At 27.6% G+C, this 17,765-nt stretch overlaps 1 protein-coding gene across 3 annotated transcripts in view; it reads left to right on the top strand.

Moving 5' to 3' along the window:
* Positions 1 to 882: 882 nt before the first annotated feature.
* LOC142333554 (ras-related protein Ral-a) overlaps positions 883 to 17,765 on the top strand; it is a 43,860-nt gene continuing 26,977 nt past the window's right edge. The window contains exon 1 of one of the 3 annotated variants that reach the window (XM_075380835.1): positions 883 to 1,034. The gene's annotated coding sequence lies outside the window, so the exon portion shown is untranslated. Of the gene's footprint in view, positions 1,035 to 1,106; positions 1,128 to 3,020; positions 3,194 to 17,765 lie in introns of those variants that run through there. The other 2 variants (XM_075380837.1, XM_075380836.1) reach the window with 2 other exon arrangements.

The raw sequence follows: 17,765 nt of genomic DNA, 5'->3' as shown, positions 1-17,765 counted from the left end.
AACCTTAAGATCAATTAATTTAATTAATGTTAAATAAAATTTATCTTTGCACGGGTAACTGCTTACTGCAGGTATTTTTAATAGCGCTCTCTTAGAATTGAAAGGGAAAAAAATGCAGAAATTCTGTCTTTGCTCAGTTACTAATAAGCCTTGTCTGTTTGTACTTAGTATCTTGAACAAGTGCCAATATCAATAAAATTATACTTCATTATAATTTTACAACTTCAACAATATAATTTTTAGGATAAAAAGTAGTAGTAAAATAAAAATTTATGTTTTGTATAATATATTTTTATTCCAAAAGAATAGTATTCTCAAATTGTAACCGCCTATTAATTAATTCTTGGGTACTAATTCTTTTCTATAATGAGATATAAATAAAACTAAAACTGACAGTATCATTTATAAATAAATGATAAAAGAATATTATTTTTTAAAAATGTAAACAAAATAAAAATAATTTTCATATTACGAGATCAGTTTTAATGAATGAATTAAGGATGGACATTTGGTATAATTTTATACAATTAAACCAATAACTTTTAATAACTAAATTCATTTTAACTTCTATTTTATGGTAGAGGTAATTATTTAGGAAAGAAGTAGAGCATTAAGTAGCAGTAGTGTGATGATGTTCTATTTTAAAAGTAGGCACAGTGTTCTTATTAGTCACTCAATTCTTAGGAATTTATCTTACAAGAATATTGTAAGATGAACAATCGTGTTATGTAAAATATCTCGGATTAATAAAGAAAATGAGCAGAAGATGAAATTATTAACATTTTACCGAGATTATCCTGATATGATATCCAAAAAATTAATCAATATTAAATCATTATAATAATAAGATAATTAATAAAAAATCTTAAGAGTTTTATCCGTTTTAATCATCATCAGTACGAAATTACTCACATATGACGTCATAATCGATTGTGCTGCTAGTAATTCTGCAGCGGATCTATTGTAAATCATTCAATTGTTTATTGGTTATCCTAGTTAAACGTGCGGTGTGTTAGTGATAATAATATTTTTAGGCAAGTTTACACGTTAATTATATTCTTAAAATATTTCTAACAATCGTATAGTTTATATGAGTTCGTGTTTTTTTGAAAATAGTTCAGTCTTTTGTCAGTATAATAATAAAATTATATTACTACAGCTTGTAGGCAACGCCTCTTAGTTTTAGTGTAAAAATTACATTATTTTCAGTTTATTTTTATTTAAGTTATATAACAATTTGGTAAAGATCCCTAATTGTGTATAATTATACAAAGTACTGTGTGTCGGTGTGTTTTAATTAATTTTTCACTCGTGTCATCGTAGTCTATGCGGTATGAGACTAGTTCCTGGTTTTTTGGAAACTTAACCTATCTTTTATAACAATCCATTTCTCTACTTTTTTTATTTTATATTCTATTATTATTGAAGGTTTTTACATTTATGTAGGTTTCTTTATTTTATTATCTTCTTTTTATTAATTATATACTTGAGTAAATTGATGTGAACTTTTTTTGATATTTACACACAATAGTCGTGTTCAGATAATTTTAGAAAGTGGGATACTACAACTGCAGTAATGGTTTTAATAAATTTATGCCATTCTACTTTGTAAACGTTGGTCGGCTTTTTTAATGTTTTATTTTGTGTAACTACTCTTATTTCAAAGTTTAAATTATCGTTATTTTATTAAAATATTACTAAATTTAATAAATCGTAAGTGTTTTTTTTAAATTTAATACCTTAATAAATTAGAAAAAAATAAATAAATAGAATTCGTGATCATAAATTCGTTACAAAAATTCTAAATATAAAAATTTAGGTAAAAATAGGGTTTTTAAAAAAAAAATAATTTTTTGGGAAATTAATATCGCATTTCTAATTACTTAAAACATTGGAACCTTGTGTGATTTTCTGTGGTTTATAGCCGATAATTTTTATTAATTTAGTTCTGAAAAACTCTAGTGACTATCTTTTATAATCCATAGCATTTTTTCCTGAAATAGTAATTTTCCAGTTTGCCTACTTGAAATTTTAATGTATGATGGTAATAAGTAAGTTTTTTTAGTTAGCAATTAATGAGTAAACAAAAAATGAAATTTACTTCAAAACCATGGTGTAATGGGATGACATTTCCAAATTATTTCTTAAATGTATTGGCTAAATTATAAATATAAAGAATAGATATGGTTAACTCTATATTAATTATTTAAATATAAACAAATGATTTAATAAGATAAATTAAATAAATATAAAAAAACTAAAAATTATGGTAATTATTTACAATTTGGAATATCTCCGATTTTGATGTGTATCCGTCCATCTTTGTATTGGTAAAATTTGCCCTGACTTTTTGAGGGCACCTCAAAAAATAACATTATATTTTTATTTATTTGAATAATAAACATATAAAGAATAACTAATCTTGGTTAAATTGCTTTATAAAAAATTAATGATATTAATTAAAATACCCTTGTTAATTAGTTGCATTAGTTCTAGATGCTTGAAAAAAATTATTTCCAAGGCGTTTTAAGTTTTATACTAGTTTTTTTTTTACATGAATTCTGACTTGACTATGAACAGTTCCTGATTTAACTGAAACAAACATTATAGAGTATTAAAATATTTAGAATTAATTTTTTAAATATATGGAAATGTTCTCTCAGAAAGTCATTTCATTATTGTAATTTTTTTCTCTTTTTAATTGGTGTTGCATCTTATCTTGTAATTAATGATGCCTATCTTGAAGTTATTAGAAAATTCCTGCATGTTTTGGTTACGGTTGAATTCAGTGTGTTAATGTAAATCTAATATTTGTGTAATAATGTTGACTTGTAACTGTTATTTGCTATTTATATAATTAGCATGTCTGGTTAAAATATTTTTATGTTTGTTCAGTTTCTTTGAGGTGACTTACATAGATTAATTGTAATATTATATGTAATGCTTTCATGTGTTATTTTTTCATAAGTGAATGTATGTCCCGTTAAATTATGGTAAATGTTGCAGTCGAGCAGTCATAAAAATTAAACTCCAGTGAAGCAGATTTTATAAAAATTTAACTGATCAGGTCTAATGTGCCATTTTACCACATACTGAAAAGAAAAACTTAACTATTTGTAATTAAATGGAGAAAGGACAAATTTAGAGTACTTAACAGGCTGACTGTCACACTGAAAAATGCAACTTTTCCAAGGTTGTTATATTTATTTTACTAAAAATATCCACTAGTTCTATCAATTTTTTTTAAAATTTCAATAAAGGTTTTGTTTACCCTATTACTAATTTTTCATACCAATTTAACTTTGCAACTTTACTTTTTGAAATATTCAAAAATAAAGTTGAGGCGTCAATATGTGTCTCATAGCAACCGTGATAACAAGACACCACTTGATGTCTCAGAATGTTTAACATATTTTAATTGAATTATAATATCTTTTAACTAATTGTATTTATTTTTAATTCTACAAATCCAGAATTGTGTGAAAATACTATTTTTATTAATTGTAAAAATATTTTTTTTTTTTAACGTAAAGTACTAAAAGTCACTTTCTTCTGTAATAAAATCACATTTTATTGATAATTATACCTTGAATTGAGATTTTTAAAGAAAAATTTGAATTTAATATTTTTAAGAGTACTTGATATTAAAATCTAACTAAACTTTGTCAGTAAACAACTAAAATTAATTCACATTTTATTACAACACTTTTGAATTGTGTTGATTTTGCTTTTATTTGATGATTTTCAAAAAACATTAATTAAAAATTTAAAGAAAACTTCTGTGCTACATACAACACAAAAGAAAAAAAAATGTAATAAGCAATAATATTGCATCTTACGTGTGACATTACACTGAGACATCATTTGATGTCTTATAGTAGTATTGGATTGTGAAACTGAGACATCAAATGATGTCTCATATCAATAATGGATAACTGGCTGACACATCATTTTATATCTTATGGCAGTCAACCCGTTTTTTGTAGTGAGTTGTAAATATTTTATTCTTGTGTAAACCTCATTTCATCACTTGAAATGTAAAAAATATAATGCTATTAGTTTTTTTAATAATAAAAAGTTAAAAATAATGTTTAAAGTTGATATTATTTATAATTTGATTAGGATTTGTTAGTTAATATCATCAATTTTTATGTCATATCTTAATGTATATTATTCAGAACATCCATATGTGTCTGTTTTTGTATGTAATGATGTTAATTAAATACTCTGGAATTATAAGACATCAGAATTATTCTTTTACTGATGTTTTTAATGAACTTTGAGGGTGGTTTTATGATTAAATTTTGCTAAAAAATTCTTGTTTTTGGGTGAAGAGATAAACTTAAAGGATCGTGCCATTTTTCATTTTACTAATATTGTAAGTTGCCAACTAAGTAACGTTTAGTTAGATATATTATGTAGTTTCTTCAAAAGAAATTTTTGAAAGTAGGCTGAATTCTATTTTAATAATCTATTTTACTTAAGAAGATGAATGAACTATTTTCTTGAGATAACAGATTTTGGGTTGAAAATTTTATTGTTTCATAATTTTCTAGGTAGATGAGTGATGTCTTTTTTCATAGTTAGATTATCATTGTATTTTATACATATATAATTAAAAATTATGTCTTGGATGGCCAAAAAATAAATTCTACTTATTTATAAAACATAAACAAAAGTCCATTATTTCAATTTATGTTTATAGTTCAAATATGTTTTTCTGTTTATATGGACTTGTGCGTGACCAAGATAACCTGTTTTTAAAAAAAAATTGAAAATTTGTAGTTGTTTTGTTTGAATTATTTTATATAAATAAATATTCTATGAAATAACATTTGTTAATTCTACATACAGCAGTGAATACAAATATTATTAAATAAAACAAAATTAGAAACCGATTTTTTTTTGGTCTATAACTAGTTGATTTTTTCTTTAAGCATTCCAGTTCAAGTTATGATTAACTTTTATTAAATATTATTAAAATTAAAAAAAAAAGTTTTTAGATTGTTATATTTAATTAATTGTAGGAAATAAGTTTCTTTAAATAAATTCATACATTAGAAGTTGTACTGTAATTAGGCAGTTTAGTGCTGCTCTCTACAGAGTGAAAATCTTTTAGAACAGTATTTCACATTTGAAAAAAATAATGAAAGACCATATTTAGTAAATTTATAAAATGCTAAAAATAAAATTTTTAATCCTTGGAAAAAAATTACTGAAATCCTCATTAGTTTTACTGTAATAAAGTAAAAGTGTTTATGGTCTGCTGAGTGAAAAAGCCTTGTGTGCAAGGTTTGTGATTTTTCTCAATTGTTCAAATCTAGCATAACGTAAAAATGGGAAGCAGTATTTAAGAACTGATTTTGTTATTATGTTTAGTAGTAATTAAAGTTAACATTTTTATATTAAACTATCTTGTTTTTTCAGTGATAATTGTTAGGAATTTTATAAGATTAAGAAAATCCAAAAATCTGGGAGGTAGTTTTGTAATCGGATAATTAAGTGCTGCTATCTACTGAGTAAAAATAGTTACTAAAACTTTTTGTGAATTATTAGTTTTCTTCTTTTTTTATAATAATTATTATTTAGAGATTGAATTTTGTCCTGAAATTTTGTTCCAGAATTATACACTGGTGTGTTTACTGTTAAAACGTTAGAGTTTCATTCACAGTAACAACTAATCATCTGAATAAAAAAAAATTGATTAGTTTTTAATATATAGAACTTTTACTATATTTGAAAACTACCATATTATATTGTAATGGTTTGAAACACTACTGTACTTGAAATATATTTCTCTCAGGACTTAATCATTAAAAAAAAAAACTGATTTATAAAAATTATATTTGCTTTCCTCATTATGATAAAGCTTTGTTTTTTTTATATATGCTCAGAACGCAATCAAAAAAGAATTCTGCGGATGAAAATAGAATTAATGATTTTGATAAGGAAATTGAAATTTTACTCTCCTATTGGGATAAATATATTTTTATGTTATTTGCAGAGTATGCATTTTGACATAAAAGTTTTAAGTAATAAAATTAAATCAAATAGAATTGTAAGGTATACACACAGAAACTTTTTTAAATTTCAAATTTGGGTTCATTTTATTTAAGGACAGTTTAGTATGATTTACTCTGTGTGGATGTATTTTAGTAAAACATTTCAGCATATAAAATGTATGATGCAGTGTCTTAATAACATTTTTTATTACATTGATCCAAACTGAGTAAATGCCAGAAATCTATTTTTTTCTTATCAGAAATCTATTTTTACATTAGTATATATGTCAAACGAAAACATAATATACATTGGTTTTATTATAAATAAAATTGTCTTTTCTAGTTACACTAAATTTATCTTACTAGTTTTGTTAAAACAGATTATATCATTTATGTGTAACCTGTACAAACAGTAAAATGTAAAATAAACTCAAATCAAGATAAAAGACATAAATAGAAATAAACAAGTCATTTAAAAAAAAAATCTCTTCCTTTATTATTTTTAGAATGCATAGAAAGTGAAATACATCTTAGAAATTAATCATGGAAGCAACTTTGTTTATGTAGTGCACAGATACTATATAAATATATAATTATTTTATTCTGATCGGTGTATAAATTTATATATATATATATATTACTCAAAGGATAATAAAAAGTAACTTCCCTGCGTTTGCTTGGCTGAATGAAGGGAAACAAACCATGATAAAACCTTGATCTGAACAGCAACATAAAACACAATTAATTATAAAATAAAAAAATAAATATATTAAAAAAGTTCACATAGATATTAAATAAAAAAAAACAAAAAAAACTACAAATCAAATAGCAATTCAGAAGGGGTTAACGAAAAATACTTGAGGACATATTTATGTATGGATTGAACAGGATGCAGAAAACACAGTTTTTTTTTAAATTTACTTTATTGACTGTATTCTCTACTGCTGTATTATAGCATAATTACAAAAGTAACATATAGTGATTGGCCAGAATTTTGGTTATCAGGGTTTTTGCAAATGTTGAAGTTTCAAGACTTTTCCATAGTTCAAAAACCATAAAGTTATAGCAGTTTTCAGAAGATGTATATATGCTTGTACATATGTTGGCCTGTACTTTTATTAATATTTCAGGACTGGCTTGATGTAGTTTCTTTAAAAAAATTTCTATATATGAGTATTGATGGCGTTTTGGATAAAATTAAAATGAAGAAAGGGTAGTTTTTGACATTCTGTTAGCAGTCATAGAAAATATAGTATGATTATTTAAAATTCCAGTTTTGAGTCAATCGTTTTTAGGGATTGTGGATATTTAAAATTATTTCTAAACATTATTTTTTTAATTGTAATCTTAGGTTTAGCGTTTTATATATATATATCCCATTTTCAGTCTGTTTTTCAACCCCATCGGACAAGGGAGCATATCAGTATCTATATTTTTTTTTTAGAATACTAATCTACTTTCCCGGTGAATGTAGCTATATATTTTTTTCTTTTATATTTTTTGTCTTCAGTCATTTGACTGGTTTGATGAAGCTCTCCAAGATTCCCTATCTAGTGCTAGTCGTTTCATTTCAGTATACCCTCTACATCCTACATCCCTAACAATTTGTTTTACATATTGTAAAGTCTTGTAGCTATATATTCAAGGAGAAAATATATGATGTCAGATTTTTTTTTTAAATCTACATTTTAGTCAAATTAGTGATCTAGACCCAACAACGTATGTATATGTGTTACTTTTGGCCTTGCATATTAGGATTTTATGAATCAGTTTTCTTCAAATTTGGCTCAAATATTTCTTTATGTGGGGCGCATTGATCATATTTTTTTAAATTTATTAAGATCCTGAAGGGATATCATGAATAAACTTAATTCTCTTCAGAGGCATTTTAGAAAAAAATTTATTAAAGTAAATTTGTTTACAGCAATACACACATAATGAAAAATGTTTTTTCAGAACATCAACCCCTACCTGTTGATATTGAAATATGTTTTGTTTATATGTTGTTGTATTTCCCTTCGATTTTAATATTTTTCAAAATTCTTTTGAAAGTTAATATTTCATAAAGCTATCAAGAAATGTTGGCTATTTTTAAAAATTGTAAATCCTGGACCAAAAATGCAGAAAACATTTTGAAATTTTTTCTTATTTTATTGTCTATTGAAGCAGGTTTGAAAAAACTTTACTTAAGCAAATTTGTTTAACTTGACTATATGTGAATATTTTTAGAAAAATATTTCTTTATTCCTCGCCTCTAAAAAATATGGATTCTTTTTTTTAGATCTAACTCAATAATTTTTTTTTATTTTTATTTTTAGTCATCACTTAAAGGGCTATAAAAATTTACATAGCTTTGGCACCTATATTTTAGGTCCAAAATGAGAAGCAATTTTTTTTATTACTTTCATAAAAGTTATACTTTATTTTTTCAATATTTTTAAACAATTCTCTTTTAAATTAACTCTTTTTTGTTTGGGATCATGTCTTCAAAAGTAAAATTTTCCTACAGAATAAGGCCTAAAATAACAATTTTTTATTTAAAATTTGGGAATTTTGATTGATGCTTAAGTCTTATTTTGTAATCGTGATTTGACTGATGTAGTCAGACAAATCTTGTAATAGTTTACCAGCCTTTTTTTTTTATTCTCTTTGAATAACATTGCACCATATTGGGCCGACTAACTGAAGTAAATAATTACTTCAATAAATAATTTTTTAACTCCCAAAAAACAAGGGGTCAAATGGAACTCGTATTTAAAATATTAGATTTTTAAAATTGAAAATACAGTTGTACCAAGTGTTAGAGAACTTCTTTTTTTAAAAAAAGGTAGTTCCATGGGACCCAACTTTAGAATTGTGACTTTTTTTGAGTTTTTTATACTTTTTTTTCAAGTTGTGGTTGTTATTAGAAATGTTATATGAGGGTAGCTATTGAGCAAAGAGGTTGAATAGAACCAAAAATTTTTTCTAAAACTCTTTTACTCAATTGTAGTTTGGTACTGTATAATTGAGGTAAAATATAATCATTCATTCATCGTGTTTTGCTATTAGGGCAGGTCCTTTTATGGCTGCTGCCCTCCACCTTGTTCCATTCTTTACTAAGCTCTTTATTTCAGCATATTTTCCTTAATCTATCATTGAAATCTCTTTCATTCCTTCAATTCACCAAATCCACTAATAAACACCTTATACAGTCTCAGCCAGTTCCTTTTCCTATATTCAATCACATTTAGCATTTTCCTTTTCTCTCTGATTCTCCTTAATACTTATTCATTTGTTACATGGTCTTGTCATCTGACATTTATTAATCTGCACCACACCTATCTCTGAAAAGCTTTGATTCGTTTTATGTCTGCCTTTCTCATCATCCGTGTTTCAGCTCCATAGAGCATCATACTTAAAATAAAACCTTTCATTAATCTCTTCCTTAACGCTAAGTTTAACTTTCTACACAGCAGTCTTTCCTTCTTATTAAATACCTGCTTACTTCTTGATATTATTGTTTTAATTTCTACTGCACAAGTCAGGACATTAGTTATAAAGCTCCCTAAGTACTGAAATTTTTTCACCTACTCTAAAATTTTTCCTATTTTAATCTCAGTCCTGTCCTCTTTTTCACCTAATACCATTCATTTTGTATTCTTTTTGTTAATCCACTTTTGCGAGCAACATTTAAGTCATTGAGTATTTCATTTAGTTTACTTGGATTCTCTGTCGCCATATCATCAGCAAAATGTGTACATTCTATTCTTCTTCCCGTTATATTTATTCCTCTTTTACCATTTGAATAACATTTAATTATCTCTTCCAGAAATATACTATACAGTGTTGATAACATACAGCATCCCTGCCTCATTCCCCTTCCAATCCCTATTCTTCTTCTGATTTCATCTCCTACCCTCACTTTTATTTTCTGGTGTAGTACAGCTCTTTCCAGTCAACTCCCTTTTTTTTTCAAAATTAGCAGTAATTTATCCAATTTAACTCTGTCAAATGCCTTTTCTAAAAAAAACAAATGCAATTTACACTCTTTGCCTCCTTTCAGTGTACCTCTTACCTATTATTTTTAGCAGCTCTACAGTGTCCCTTGTTCCAACACAATCTTCTAAACCTGTACTATTCATCAATACTGCTACGTATATCTCCTTAATATTACCTTAGCTGCATGTGATATTAGGCTAATCATTCTATATTCTTCCCACTTCTTTATATCTCTTTTCTTTTCTGTTGGTACCATTATTGTATATCTGAAGTCCTTTGGCCGCTTTCCTTCTTTAAGTATTCCATTGCATCGATCTAGTATTAACAATTCTTGTCTTTCCTAGCACTAACAGTTCAATTGGTATTTCATCACATTCCACGGCTTTTCCTTTTCTTATCATTTTAATTGCCTTATATTTAAATTTTTAATATACTGTACCTTTTTTGACCTTCATGAACTTTGTACTCTTCTTCCACTCCCATATCTCTTGGCTTTTCTCGTAACTCATATAAATCCGCATTATATTCTTCCTATTTCCTTTTTATTTCCTCCTTCTCATTAAGTGTTTCCCCATCCTTTACCTCTATCTGATACATTTTCTTCTCCCGTTTCTCGTTAAAAACTATTTCTGATGCTTCTTTATACATTAGCTCATATCTTCCTTCTTTTTCCAAATTTTCTATCGCTGTTCATTTTTCCTCGAGTCACTTTTCCTTAACTTTCTCAGTTTCACTACATAGTTAATTATTGAATCTTTCATATTTCCTTCTATCTTGTACTGTTTGTATATTTTTCCACTTTCTTTTTTCATTCATCTTGTCAAACATTTACTTGCAATCCACACTTTTTGTATTCTGTTCTTATTTTTAAACAGTATCACCTCTTTTGCTACTTCCTTTAAAATCTTCTTAATTTTCATTTACTTATCATCTGCATAACTTGTTTTACCTCAAATTCTTATTTTTTCCATTTCCTGTATTGTTAATCATATGATCAAGAATGTCAAATCTTATCATTTTTTTCATGTAAATTTTCATCTTTTTTTTTTATTTTATCCTAAATATTATGCATAATAAAGTCAATAGCAATTAAAAGTTCTACGCCATATTGCAAATTCTGTCAAGGTGAAGCAGGAAAAGTTAAGGAACTGTGCAGGATATTTTAGTTACTATTATTTAAAAATTCATCTACAGAACAGTATACTTTTTGTTAAATAAAATCTTATTATAATTGTGTTTTAAATAAGTTTGTAGGACACTATTTTAAATCGTTTAGTAATTTTTAAAAGATTTCAACAGAATTATGTAAGTAGCTTTTATGCAAGTAGAGGTATTGTGCTGATTTTTATTGCATGCATACAGTTTTCTTGTCTAGTTTGGTAGAGTTGAATATATATATATATTTTTTTTTTTCTTTTTTTTCTTAAGAATAAGTGAAATTTCACATTCATATTATATATACTTGCTCTGAGAATTAATATCATCCACCTATTTGCAGAAAAAAAAGATAGTGGAATAAAATTTTCCAATAAATTTGAGTTTAATAAATAAATTGTAGCTTTTAAAAATCTCATTTGGGAACCACGTAGCTATACCTCATGCAGAAGATAATATATTCTACAAGTCAAAATATTACTGAATAAAATAATTTACAGTGTAACATTTGATACATTTTTAACCATTATTGCTTACCTGTTTGTAGAATTATCTGGTTAAATTTACATCCAAAACGATATAATTTATTGAACTTATATTGGTCCTGATATTTTAAATCAGTGAAACTAAATTTTAATCAATAAATAATTTAAAAATATAAGTATTTTAACTTTTGTGTTATAGTGCGAAAAATGAAAATAAAGTACAAAATTTATTTGTTTTTGTATTTATAAGTTTGTAAAATGTTTTTCCGAATATATTTCAAGAAAATTAATTTCATGATTATAATTAGAAATGTTTGATATCTTATGTTTCAGCATTTTGAAAAATAAATAATTTTGAGCTAGGAATGTTTTGTAAATTTATTTTTCTGTGATTAATGATTTGGAAAAATTGTGTAAGGTTTCTATTCTTTATCATGGGGTTGGCAAGTAAGTAATTTTGGTTTACACAAATAAATAATTTATGTTTGTTTTGAAGGACTTATGTCAGCGTTATGATTTTTTTCTTCTGGGATTTGATAGCTGTCGCTCTTTATCATACTTTAAACTTGCATGTAATTTTGTTTGCTCCTGTTATTTTATGGTCAATTTTAACATCCAGTGCAAAAATGAACATTTTTCACATATTTTATTTTTTTATTTTCATAAAGAAAAGAACGCAGCTGGGGGTCACAAAGAGATATGTAAAGTTTATTTATGATGTTGTTCGCCTAACAGAATGAATTTATCAGAATCAGTTTAAAAAATTTTGTTGTGATTTTTCACTCAAAGATAGAACGACATTGCTGGTCAACCTACTGAAGAAGATACAAAAAATTGGATCTTCATATAACTAGAGATTGCAGAGAGGTTAAACGTATCGCACACAGTGGTTGAAAATCACATTGAATATTTTGGACTTGTTATGAAGTTCTGCATGAATTGAAAGAGATTTTTTTAACACAATGAATCAGTATTTGCGATATGTATCTCAAATGCAATGAAGTCGATCTTTTTTTGAAACAAATCATCACTTAGTGATGAAAATTGGATCACGGTCAAAGTATGATGAACCAGCACAAACCACATGGAAACTGAATCATTTCAAAAAAAATATTACGCTCAATTTGGTGGGCTTACAAATGTGTTGAGCTGCTTCCAAGTGATGAAACAGTTGATTCAGATGTTTACTGTCAACAGCTAATGAAACTGGAGAAAACGATCAAAGAAAAACTGACATAATTGGCAGAATTTAAAAGAATTATGCTCCATCAAGACAATGCAAGGCTTCACAGATTTTTGGTATCTTGTAGAAAGTTTTGGAGCTTTGTCGGGAAGTGATGTTTCATTTCCCATATAGCCCTGATCTTGCACAATCAGATTACCATTTATCTCAAAGCTGGCTATACTCTTGACGCTAAACTCTTTGACTGACTAAATGTTCACTAATGATGATGGCCTGAAATCATAGTTAGTTCAGTTGTTTGCTGATTAGGATCAGAAGTTCTATGAGTGCGGAATCATGAAGTTGCCAGAAAGATGACAAAAGATTATTGGACAAATGGAAAATATATAATTGATTAATGTGCTTTCCTTGTATAAAAAAAAAAATGAATCTTATTTCACATTAGAAAACTGAAATTAATTTTTTGTTATGTTTCATATCAGTAGAATGCTGAATGCATGTACAAATATTTTTTGTATTCAGTCCTTTAATTAAAATTAAATTATAATACATTTTTCTGTTCATTGCTAAGGTTGAATGTTAACTAATAGGACACCGTTACTTTCAAAGGAAGACTTTTTTGGTTCGTATTTCTTTATCTTGGATGCTTCATAATAAGAGTAGGCGAGTCAGTATGCAAAATAGCACATTAATTTACCAGGGACAGTATTTTTACATATCATTAATTTCTTTTGTACTTTTTTAAAATTTTTAGTAGTTTAAAAATTGTCAAATCAGTTAGTCGCCTGTTATTGTTATTTGTAGATAAACGTTATTCAAGGTTGTTGTTTACTTTAAATGCTTCCTGTTTGAATAATTTTTAGTTTTTGTAAATTGTTTTTATTAAATTGCTCTTAATATAATTAGACTGCGATGTTCTCTATAAACAAATTTGATTTGACTGAAAATTTTATTTAGATTTATTGATTGTTTTATTAAAGAATCAAATACAATTAGTTGTATTATATCTTATTATTGTACAAAATGTTTAATGTACAATTATCAACTGTACCAAAAAAATTAAATTTAATAAATTCTAGTAGTTAATAAGAATACTGTCATTCTAATATTTGATAGTAAAAAAAACTCTTCTAGAATGACCTTGTAGTTTCATTAAAGTCTAAAAATGTAACTGTGAATCCTATCTAAAAAAAAAGTATTCTTTCATTAAGGCAGCGGGTATGGCGAGAAACTACATTAAATTTAACCTAATGGTTCTGCAATGTTTGGAATGTCTCAGGGCATAACATTGTTGTAATTGAAGATTGTGAAGTTAGGTAAAATATCAACGGCCTAGTTGAACTGGTTTCTGTAGATCATTGAGGGTATAAATGCTAGGTGCAGATTTCTCCTTGATATTTGACATTCTTTATTATTTAACGGTGGTTTCAAATGATACTATATAAAATTCTAATGAAAAAATGATAGTGTAGTTTATAAGACCTCTACTATTTTGCTTTTGTGATTTTAGTGAGACATTTCTCTTCATCTATTTTCATCAGAGGAATTAGAAAAATAAACTTTTTCTAATGTGCGAGTTCAGATAAGAACTCAAGTAAATTTTCCACCCCCAAAAAATTGTACACAACAGTTCTTTAAATCAGATTGGACCTTTAATTTTTTTTTTTGTTTTTTCACGGTGAAAAACACTTGGGTTATCATCGAGCCTTCTTGGGTTTGGGTTTATGGTGAAACAAATGTGTTTTCTCTAATTCAAATATTGAAACAAGTCTTGATTATTCATATATCCAAATCGTAGCAATAAGGATTTGGGCATATTTTATCATTTAAATTTATATATATATATATATATATATATATTTTTTGTCTTCAGTCATTTGACTGGTTTGATGCAGCTCTCCAAGATTCCCTATCTACTGCTACTCGTTTCATTTCAGTATACCCTCTACATCCTACATCCCTAACAATTTGTTTTACATATTCCAAACGTGGCCTGCCTACACAATTTTTTCCTTCTACCTGTCCTTCCAATATTAAAGCGACTATTCCAGGATGCCTTAGTATGTGGCCTATAAGTCTGTCTCTTCTTTAAACTATATTTTTCCAAATGCTTCTTTCTTCATCTATTTGCCGCAATACCTCTTCATTTGTCACTTTATCCACCCATCTGATTTTTAACATTCTATAGCCCGCATTTCAAAAGCTTCTAATCTTTTCTTCTCAGATACTCCGATCGTCCAAGTTTCACTTCCATATAAAGCGACACTCCAAACATACACTTTCAAAAATCTTTTTCTGACATTTAAATTAATTTTTGATGTAAACAAATTATATTTCTTACTGAAGGCTCGTTTAGCTTGTGCTATTCGGCATTTTATGCCTCTCCTACATCGTCCATCTTTAGTAATTCTGTTTCCAAACAACAAAATTCTTCTACCTCCATAATCTTTTCTCCTCCTATTTTCACATTCAGTGGTCCATCTTTGTTATTTCTACTACATTTCATTACTTTTGTTTTGTTCTTGTTTATTTTCATGCGATAGTTCTTGCGTAGGACTTCATCTATGCCGTTCATTGTTTCTTCTAAATCCTTTTTACTATTGGCTAGAATTATTATATCATCGGCTAATCGTAGCATCTTTATCTTTTCACCTTGTACTGTTACTCCGAATCTAAATTGTTCTTTAACATCATTAACTGCTAGTTCCATGTAAAGATTAAAAAGTAACGGAGATAGGGAACATCCTTGTCGGACTCCCTTTCTTATTACGGCTTCTTTCTTATGTTCTTCAATTGTTACTGTTGCTGTTGGGTTCCTGTACATGTTAGCAATTATTCTTCTATCTCTGTATTTGAACCCTAATTTTTTTAAAATGCTGAACATTTTATTCCAGTCTACATTATCGAATGCTTCTTCTAGGTCTATAAACGCCAAGTATGTCGGTTTGTTTTTCTTTAATCTTCCTTCTACTATTAATCTGAGGACTAAAATTGCTTCCCTTGTCCCTATACCTTTCCTGAAACCAAATTGGTCTTCTAACATTTCTTCCACTCTCCTCTCAATTCTTCTGTATAGAATTCTAGTTAAGATTTTTGATGCATGACTAGTTAAACTAATTGTTCTGTATTCTTCACATTTATCTGCCCCTGCTTTCTTTGGTATCATGACTATAACACTTTTTTTGAAGTCTGACGGAAATTCCCCTTTTTCATAAATATTACACACCAGTTTGTATATCTCTCAATCGCTTCCTCACCTGCACTGCGCAGTAATTCTACAGGTATTCCGTCTATTCCAGGAGCCTTTCTGCCATTTAAATCTTTTAATGCTCTCTTAAATTCAGGTCTCAGTATTGTTTCTCCCATTTCATCCTCCTCAACTTCCTTTTCTTCCTCTATAACACCATTTTCTAATTCATTTCCTCCATATAACTCTTCAATATATTCCACCCATCTATCGACTTTACCTTTCGTATTATATATTTGTGTACCATCTTTGTTTAACACATTATTAGATTTTAATTTATGTACCCCAAAATTTTCGTTAACTTTCCTGTATGCTCCGTCTATTTTACCAATGTTCATTTCTCTTTCCACTTCCTTCTGAACACTTTTCTTTAATCCACTCTTCTTTCGCCAGTTTGCACTTCCTGTTTATAGCATTTCTTAATTGCCGATAGTTCCTTTTACTTTCTTCATCACTAGCATTCTTATATTTTCTACGTTCATCCATCAGCTGCAATATATCATCTGAAACCCAAGGTTTTCTACCAGTTCTCTCAAAAACTTCGGAGGATCTCTTGCGATGTCCTCCTCAAAAATCTTCTTTACCTCCTCTTCCTCAAGCTTCTCTAAATTCCACCGATTCAACTGACACCTTTTCTTCAGGTTTTTAAACCCCAATCTACATTTCATTATCACCAAATTATGGTCGCTATCAATGTCTGCTCCAGGGTAAGATTTGCAGTCAACGAGTTGATTTCTAAATCGTTGCTTAACCATGATATAATCTATCTGATACCTTGCAGTATCGCCTGGCTTTTTCCAAGTGTATATTCTTCTATTATGATTTTTAAATCGGGTGTTGGCAATTACTAAATTATACTTCGTGCAAAACTCTATAAGTCGGTCCCCTCTTTCATTCGTTTTGCCCAGCCCGTATTCACCCACTATATTTCCTTCCTTGCCTTTTCCAATGCTTGCATTCCAATCTCCAACTATTACTAAATTTTCATCTCCTTTTATGTGTTTAATTGCTTCATCAATCTCTTCGTATACACAGTCTACCTCATCATCATCATGTGCGCTTGTAGGCGTATAGACGTTAACAATCGTTGTCGGTTTAGGTTTTGATTTTATCCTTATTACAATATATTTATATTAAAATAATAAAATAAAATCTCCGAAAGTATTCCAAAAAAAAATGAAAATGGTGATGATTTTATCATCAAAATTATACTGTATTTAAATTATAACAGGTACAAAAAAATAATCAAAACTTTTGGTTCCATTTGATGAGCCCCTTACCCAAAAAAATTATCAGGAATTCAAATATTAAATAACATTCTAAATTCCAAAGTCGGCCCCTGTCGTACTTCTTTTTGCATGTTGTTTACATAAATACTAGACAGTTGTACATAAAATATGGAAAATTAAAGTTAAAAAATTTTGTATATTAAGTTTGGAGTGTAATTATTTACTTCAATTAATTCTCAGGGTTAGTCTAGTAGTTAAAGTCGTCATCAGTAAATCAGCTGATTTTTAAAGTCAAGAGTTCTAAGGGTCGAGTCCTTGTGAAGGCAGTTGTTTTTATATGGATTTGAATGCAAGATTGTGGATACCAATGTTCTTTGGTGGTTGAGTTTAAAACCACACATGTCAGGAGTGGTAGGCCTGAGTCTGTTCAAGACTACATTTATACTTAACACCCCAGTGCTATATAGATACCTTATATATCAA

The sequence above is a fragment of the Lycorma delicatula genome, chromosome 13 (genome assembly GCF_047948215.1).
Source record: "Lycorma delicatula isolate Av1 chromosome 13, ASM4794821v1, whole genome shotgun sequence".
NCBI lineage: Eukaryota > Metazoa > Arthropoda > Insecta > Hemiptera > Fulgoridae > Lycorma > Lycorma delicatula.
The sequence above is the reverse complement of the archived record's forward strand: the minus strand, read 5'-3'. Positions and strand labels throughout refer to the sequence as shown.